Source organism: Silurus meridionalis, chromosome 18, assembly GCF_014805685.1.
Source record: "Silurus meridionalis isolate SWU-2019-XX chromosome 18, ASM1480568v1, whole genome shotgun sequence".
In the NCBI taxonomy this organism is placed as follows: Eukaryota; Metazoa; Chordata; class Actinopteri; order Siluriformes; family Siluridae; genus Silurus; species Silurus meridionalis.
Window position 1 is genome coordinate 14,765,783 of NC_060901.1, and position 9,154 is coordinate 14,774,936.

Here is a 9,154-nt window from a genome sequence, read left to right on the forward strand (position 1 = left end):
AACATAATTCTTAATAAACAGGTAAAACTGAAACCAGTACAAATCCCATAGAGCACAACACAAAAATTTGCATTAGCATGGGGTTTTTATGAACGAGCAGTCAGATATAAAGCTTACAAGAAAAAGACTACCTATATGTATTTATACTTATTAAAAGGACATATTGTAGTTTAGTTGTGCATATAACATGATGAAGAATAAACATAGAACAGGATAAAAAAATAACAATTGATTACGAGTTTATAAAGTTGTAACAAGTTTATAAAGCCTATTAATAAAACTGACTTCTGGTCTAATGTGCTGGTTTGTGTTTCAATGCACCTCATGTCAGTCATTTTATGAAATCTAAACTTTATGGAACACACAAGATCCTAAAATGTGGAGTTTTATGAACATGACCCACCTGATTCTTCTTAAATTCACCATTAAATTATGCTACTACTTCTTTACACTATTTTTTGGAAAACAAAAAATCGGGTACAGGCATCTCTAAATCGAGACCAATTAAAGACTGAATTGATCAAATAAATGCAATAGGATTAAATCTGATTACAGATACAGATATATATTTTAGAATTAAATATAGATTGTTCCATCTTCACAGTGTGTCTCTCTATTTAGTCTCAAAAGTCCTGCTGATGACTTGCGCACTTTGCTTCAGGCTACACTTGTAAAGATTTTCCTGCTAACAGGGGAATACTTGTATTTTTTGGGACGCTATAAATAAATGTAGCTGAGAATAAAGAAGGAATTCTATCTGTAACCAGAACAGCATCTCTGAGTAAACATCCTGAGATGTTCACTAACCAGTAAGTGAAATGTGAAAAGACTAATCATTTCAAAGACCGAAAGCAAAATGAAGGACTTCGAAAAACAAATAAACAAACAAACAAATATATAAATAGGAGACCATCAGACTTTAGTATAAATTCAACACAGAAACACTTGCAGATATTTAAAAAGATATTTAAGAAATACATGGTGTTAAAGATCACTGTGATTGTAGAATTGATAACGTATGATGCTTTTTATATTTATCAAATATTTTTGAATGTATCAAATATTTATCGTTCAGTAAATCCTCAGACCCCTGAGTTTCACAGACTGTAAAAAAGACTCCATTGTTGCGTTTACTACAGCCGAATGTGTTCCTGTTATAAAATTCGCTTTCTTTGTTTTTACTTATAAAAGAGAGTAGTCAAACTTTAAAATAGGACACAAGTATGAACTTTGAACTGTACTCATGTTTGTCTCATGTGACAGCATGCAGGTTTATGAAAGTTTAAAGGAACTTAGAGAAGTCTCTAATTAAATAAAACATACTGTAACCCCGCTTTTCCTTTCTTTGAATAAATGCTACCGAGTAAATCAAATCTATATAATTATGTATAAACCATTGTGTTTTTGTCTTTTTGTTAATGTTAATTTATTTTGCCTTAAAATCAAGTCCGTTCTGCTACTAATTAACTCCTATTGCTTATAAATCTTGTGGGAAATATGAGAAGCCAGCAGTCAACACCATTCTCTGGACACACAGGATGTGTGACACAAAGCACTTCATATTTTAAGCATTTATACTCTTGTCACATATGCACACAATCATACACAGTGTATTAATTTTTATGTACTCAGACTTTTATGCATTGCACAATGGAGTTCTTTAAAAAATGTTGTGAATTTAACTTCATACATTAAATTATATGTATAGCAATATTAATGATTTAAAGGTATGGGAATATGAGGGATGCATAACGTTTTGCATATACTGTACATATGCATAATGTTGCAGATATTAGTGTCATATTTAAAAGTTATTCTCTATCAATATGATAATATAATTATAATATTATATTATATTTCATTTTTTCCAAAAGACAGGCAGATAGACAGTTTTATTGTCATGGTTCAGTACAGGTGCTAAGCAAGAAAATGAAACATGTACTAGTAGAGATTTCCTCTAAAACACCATTCTGAAGAAGTATGCACTTGATGTCAAGATTATTTATTAAACTGAATGTCATCTTTCAAGAAGTTTCCAAACTTCATCTGCAGTTTTCCCTCTGTTTATCAGAGGGACACAAAGATGTCCTCGGTCAACTGGGTGGCTTTACGTTGAATTCTCCATAACATCAGCTATTAGAAACATGTTCCAAATGTCATGGCTCATGACAGATAAATAGATGATTTGTGAGGAACTGGCTTGCTACCAGGAAATGAGGGGATGGAGAAAATAGAGGAATGGAGAAGGAAGAGAACAAAGAGAGAGTGAGACCGCTCTTATATCCCCCATGGAATGGAATGATCTTTTGTCTCTCTAGGTCACGGCGATGACTCAGACTCAAACACACACACACACACACACGCACGCACGCACGCACACACACACGCACACGCACACACACACACGCACACACACAAAACAATGTGGTATGAAACTGAAAGGTGGCTCTGTGCTGTAACTGCAGTTACTGATACACAATAACACTATTGAATGTGGAGAAATACAGTACACTGTTATGCAACACATAAATATCAACTACAGAAATCAACTGTTCATTAAAATGAATGAAATATTCATCGTGAAAACCTTACAAGTGAAACTATATTTTAGTTACAAATTTAAAAAAAACATCAAGCATCATTCACCAAAGGGCTAAAAAAAAGTGTCAACAAAAGACAAACAGTGTAAGTTAATAAAGGTCTCATAGTGATTCATTTTTCCTGGAGAAAATCCAGTTGGCAAATTATGTCCTACAAGCACATGCCCACATCCCCACACACCAATACACTCATTTTTGTTCTACTATTATTATGAGGACCTTCAAGTCAGATAATTATCAATGCAGATTGCTAGTAAAATACTAATGCAACATCTAAACCTATCTATAACCTAAACCCAGTAATTATATTTCAATTATTATAAATTATTTAAGGCTAAATCTGTCAAATACATTTACAGCTTCACATTCGGAAAAGCTTAGATTTAGCTCATCCAAACAAATAAGCAAATTATGGGGTTTAGGAGTCTTGCTCAGGTGCCCAGCAGCGGCGGCTTGGTGTTACTGGGATTCGAACTCACAGCCTTCAGATTTAAGACCCAATGCCTTAACCACTAAGGTACCATTTCCCCAAAGAATCCTGACCTCCTGAACATTTGGTTTACATTCATATTAGAGCTCAAGCAATATGCTACAGATGCAGGTTGCAGTAGTGCGCCTTGGAGTGGCCAAATCGCAGTCTGATTTATTAAAGCAACAGCTTCAGACAAAATAAATTCCCATCCATTTTAAATCTGACAGGTGCCCATGCTGTTCGTTTCTGCTGGCCTTACAGCAGTACGTGCTTTGATACTCAAACTAAAACGTACATTCGGTGATAGAGCATCAGCAGTGCACCTGAAAGAAACGGTATGAAATATATTAATATACAAATATATATATTCAAACTTAAGTCATTGATTAAGATTTTAGGCCAGAGTTTAGGCTAACAGAGAAAGTCTTGCTGGCCCTGATGGCCAGCCATATATACATATGTATGTATATTATATAGATACTGTAGTACTGTTTCCTGTTTCATATCAGGCTGCATGTAAAACAGCATGCCATAAATGTTTCTTGTTTAGGATTTTAGATTTAATGCATAATTGTATGCCGATATAGTGCATATAAATTTAGGAAGACCACCCTCAAAAATGCAGCTGATGGTACAGAAGATAACGAAGCTAAATAACAACAGTACCGTAATTAAAACTTAACTTTTTTCGTCCTTTCTCCATGGGTAAGGGTAAATTCCTTTTGATTTTACACTAGATATGGTTAGACAATAGCCGAGACATGAAAATTAGGGTGTAATTTCCCCTACTGGGTCTCATTACAAAATACAGCATGTACTGCAGTAAAATATGAGCCTCAACAACAGCTGTGAAGAGAAGAGCAGAGACCCAAAACCCACTGACGCACTCACATACCCAGCTGAGCTTAGTCATCCATGTGTTTCCCCAGATTATTCCCACACTGATCAAAGTAGCATGGACCACTGTGCTCTATTCACCGTCCTGTATTTTTATGTGATTTGTCGGTTTACACTGTCAATGAGCCAAGGTTATTTTAATAAACACTAAGCCATAACCTGTTATTATTTCTGTGTACAGTATTTATTTACAGTGGCTCTGAGTCAGAGTTGGAACATCTTAATATGTTTTATTTTTACGTTGTAAAACAATCTTTTTTTTGGGACCATTTTTATATTTTTTACACTGAAAATCAGCTAACAGTATATTGCCTCATGGGTATTTGAAGAGGCATATACAGTTAGTGTATAACCGATACATTTCAGTGTTGTATTATGCTGAAAATTCTAACTGTTTCCGTGAAACCTTAGTATAAAAATACAGTATCTCACAAAAGTGAGTGCACCCCTCACATTTCAGCAACCATTTTTGTACATCTTCTCAAGAGACAATACTATAGAATTAAAACTTGTATATATTTTGGATGAGTCAATGTTCAGCTTGTATAGCAGTACAGATTTAGTGTTCTCTAAAAATAACTCAACATTATTGTCTAAATAGTCAGTAACAAAAGTGAGTACATCCTAAGTGAACATGTCAAAACTGTGTCCAAAATATCAATATTTTGTGTGCCTTAATCCTCCTGGATTGCTGGACACGATCTGAGCCAAACAAGTTTATTCTGATTTTATCAGACCACAGAACATGTTTCCAGTAATTCATGCTCGGGTTGTCTTCAGCAAACTGTTTGCAGGGTTTCTTGTGAGCCAACTTCAGAAGAGTCTCCTTCTGGGACAATGATGCAAACTGACTTGTTGTAGTGTGCGGCTTAACAATGACAAGTGGACCTTCCGCTTCTCCAACCTCTAAAGCAATGCTCCCGCGCTTATGCGTCTCTTTTTTAAAAGGCAGCTTCAGCACCTGACACACAGCAGAAGGACTCAACCTTGTAGCCTTGTCTCTTTTTGTGGAGAGCAACAATTCTAATTCTAAAATCCTCAGAAAGACTTTACCATGAGGTGCCATGTTAAACATCCAGTGGTCAGTATGAGAGATTTCTACTCAAAGCACCACATTTTAACTGCTCTAATACAAGATACTCAAATTGTATGGTCCTGAAGCAGATACAAACACACGTACAGCTGTTATCACTTGGGGTGTACTCAGATTTGTTGGCAGTTATTTTTACATTAATGGCTGTATTTTTTTGTTATTTTTAGAGGACAGTAAATCTGGACTGCTATACAAGCTGCACATTGACTACACTAAAATATATTCAAGTATCATTTCTATGGTATTTTCCCTTGAGAATATAAGATAAAATGGTTGCTGAAATGTAAGGGGTGTACTCACTTTTGTGAGTATATTTACGTTTAATCACCACATTATCTGTGTAAAGCTGCTTTGAGACAATGTTCATTGTTAAAAGCGCTATACAAATAAAAATGAATTGATTTGAATTGAATTGAATTGAATATATGCTGTATATAGCCTTTTGCTCAGAAGACCAACATCAGCCACCGAGTGACTTTCCCCATTTATTAGAGATACATTTATGGGGACTAATTTATGATGCCAAAATTTATATTCATAATTTGTTTATTTCAGCTGCTTTGGGAAAATGTCCATTGCAAATTCATACAAGACAAGTTTATTCTCTGTTTTAGTGATAATAATTGAGGTTTAGAAGCTTCTGCTTGCCCAAGTTAGTTAGTTAGTTCATTGGTAAGGAGTTAATTAGGAAGTGTATTTTCATCCTCTAAATTCAATTCAATTAAATACATTTTTATTTGTATAGCATTTTTAAAAATGGACATTGTCTCATAGCAGCTTTACACAGATAAAGTGGCAATAAAAGAATGCACACGTCTGTGTAACTGTAAGTTTATCCCTTATGAGTGAGCCAGTGGCGAATGTGGTGTGGAAAAACTCCCTAAAATGGTATGATGAAGAAACCTTGAGAGAATTCAGACTCAAAAGCGAACCCATACTGATTTGGTTGGCACCGAATGTCCATTCATTACAGTTCATCATTGTAAAGGTGTGCAGTGATGGGTGGTTAAGTGCAACATGTGGTCCTGAGCCATCCTAGTAACTCATTCGTCTCCCCTGCCAAATTGCTGTAAAACACCTAAACTAGCTTTCAGTATATACTTTTTCCAGTTATCTGCCCACACGTAGGAACCTATATAGGTTTTGTTTTCAGTAGCTTTGTGCTTCTCAGCTTTGCCATTAGGTGTCACTGTAGTATGAACAATAACATGGACTCAAACTATGTACCCATTTCTCACAGGCCTGATTTAATATACAGTTTCTCTCAAATGACCTCTGGGTTGCTCCTCTTTTTAATGACTCAGCATGTCTCCTTTTGTGGGATTTACTGCTTGCAGTAAACGCCCAGCACATTCTAATGGGTTCTTACACCGTTTTTTTCAAAGGGTATGATTCTGTGAAGAACCTTTAACCACTGTGGAGCCTTTCCACTGCAAAAAAGGTTGTTTGTAATAGAAAAGGTTTTATATTTAGAATAAATAAAGGTTCGTCACACTCAAAAATCTTAAAGCCGATCATAGATAATTTTATCATCAGCAGTTGAACTGAACTGGACGGAATATGTTGGAACTGATTGTATGACGTTTATATAATCAGTTAATAATTAATGTTAATAATTAATATTTCATTTGCATAACATAAATATATATATATATATATATATATATATATATATATATATATATATATATATATATATATATATATATATATATATATTCCTATTACCTTTTATTAAATACCTGAACCTGATCTTCCACAATACATAATACACAAACATTTTCACACATCTGCACTTTAATTAAACATAACAAATACTGTTTCTTCTTCTGATCCCTGTTTTCCACATATATTAGGCTTTTTTATATGCATTACTATTCTACTATATATAGAAATTCTGCTGTATGTAAGTTCTGCCTATTACAGAGGTCACTTTAGATTTTATTGGATTTTTATTAAATTTTATATCCTGGACAGTTGATAAAAACATATAACTGCACATGTGCACATCTGTCTGTTTGTGTATGTATTTGATTTAATTGGTACTGTTATTTTTTTTTTATTTTATTTGGAATATATTTATTCTTATGTAGTTAATCTTTTTGTATTTTTTTTTATTTTCTCATTTCTAATTTATTAAGGTATGACTGGTGGACTGTTCCAGATCCTATTGGTCTAGATGAGAATGTGAATGTGTACGTCCTTATAGTTTAGTTCTAATAATCCATTTCTTTCAGTGTATTTACTGTATCCAGCACATCTCTGTGTAAATGATGAAATATTTAACTGTTTTGCAATCTGATGTTGAGGTCCATTATTCTGAGATTGTTCCACATGCTTTTTCACTGATCTTTACTTCTGTGAGACTCTCTAAAATACACTATTTATATCCATATATCTTCTAACTGACCGGTTGTTAATCTAATTAGTCGCAAAATATTTTTTACAATTGTTTCATAATAATAACATTAATACAATAACAATAATATTTTTTCTCCAAAATAGTACATTTCCTCAGTTTAAACACTTGATATGTTTCCTATGCTCTATTGGGTTTATAATATTGGTTTATGAGATTAGCAAATCATTGCATTCTGTTTTATGTTTACATTTTACACAGTGTCTTAACCTTTCTGAAATTAGGGTTGTAAATGATATGATCATAGTCTGTTCTATCATCACAGCATCATCACCAGCTGACAAGAAGCCACTGCTGTAAACTGCTGAAACCATGTTTTTAGCGCACTCTAGTGGCAGACTATAGCAGCTCTCTTACAGTTCAGGGTCAAACCCCCTCCTGTTTAGTGGCATAATGAATAGGCGTGCTCCTGTTGCTTAGACGTTTCTAATGCTTTGTTTATTTGAGTAAACAGACGTCAGCAGCAGGCGTCTTATACAAAGAGCAACGCGAAAAACCCTGATATCAAATTTCATTGGGCATTAACAATCTAATATTATATATTTTACTATGTTGACATATTCTTTCACCTTTTTCATCTTTTTTCTTACATGTATATTTTCATATCATGTCTGCTATTCTTGGAATTCCTATTATTTGCAGATATACTATAGTAGCTTGAACGGTATAAACTGGAAACTCTGTTTTGTTTTTTGTTTTTTCCAGTATGACATTTTAGGTATTTTTTAATGTAAAAATAGATTAAACATCTAACAAAAAATATAGCTTCTGTGTTAGTATTGGTTTGACATACTGTAATAGTTTTATACTGTTATGTTGTCAAAGTGAAAGCTGTGAAACGCTGGCAAAAGTTGTCAATTTATCCTAAAGAATTTGTGTAATGTAATCCTGTACAGTATACAACTAGTAAAAAATATTAAAATATGCAGAATAAAATATTAAGTCTATGTAACCACAGTGCGACACCAATAACAACCACAATAACAGCAAAAAGCACAGAGGCTCTGCACACAGGACTACATAAAATATTAACAGCAAAATTGCTAATGCATTGCTCTTAATGCAGTAGAATGTAGTCCAGCTACCAGAATCCAGTTTAGATATTCTCTTCAGTTTCTCCTCAGTGTACGCAAGTGAACAATTTGGTGTTTATCAGATCAACATAAAATCTCTAGTGTAGACATCAAAGCAGAGGCAAATCCATTACTAAGAGAAAATGGCTGGTTTATATCAACAATTAACCAAAACCAAGATTTTATTATTTCAAATTGCTATGAAAGTGTTTTATTAACTAGACAGATCAGATCAACAGGAACACAGTGACTAGTAGAAATATAGACAACCAATATACGCACACACTTAGGAATATGGAGAGAAGGTGTGTGTGTGTGTGTGTGTGTGTGTGTGTGTGTGTGTGTTACTAGTAATTTGACAGAGAGATGGATGTAGCGAGTGTGTTGCATTGATATTGCTAAATGAATTGAAAGTCAAAGAGGGAGAGACAAGGGGCTTCAGGCAGTGAGCAAGATGAAAAAGCAAGATGTGTGTGTGTGTGTGTGTGTGTGTGTGTGTGTGTGTGTGTGTGTGTGTGTGTGTGTGCGTTGGAGCGTGTGTTTTGACAGAGTTTAAAAACTTGAATATTCCAATCCAGGCCCCTTAATGTACATCTATAG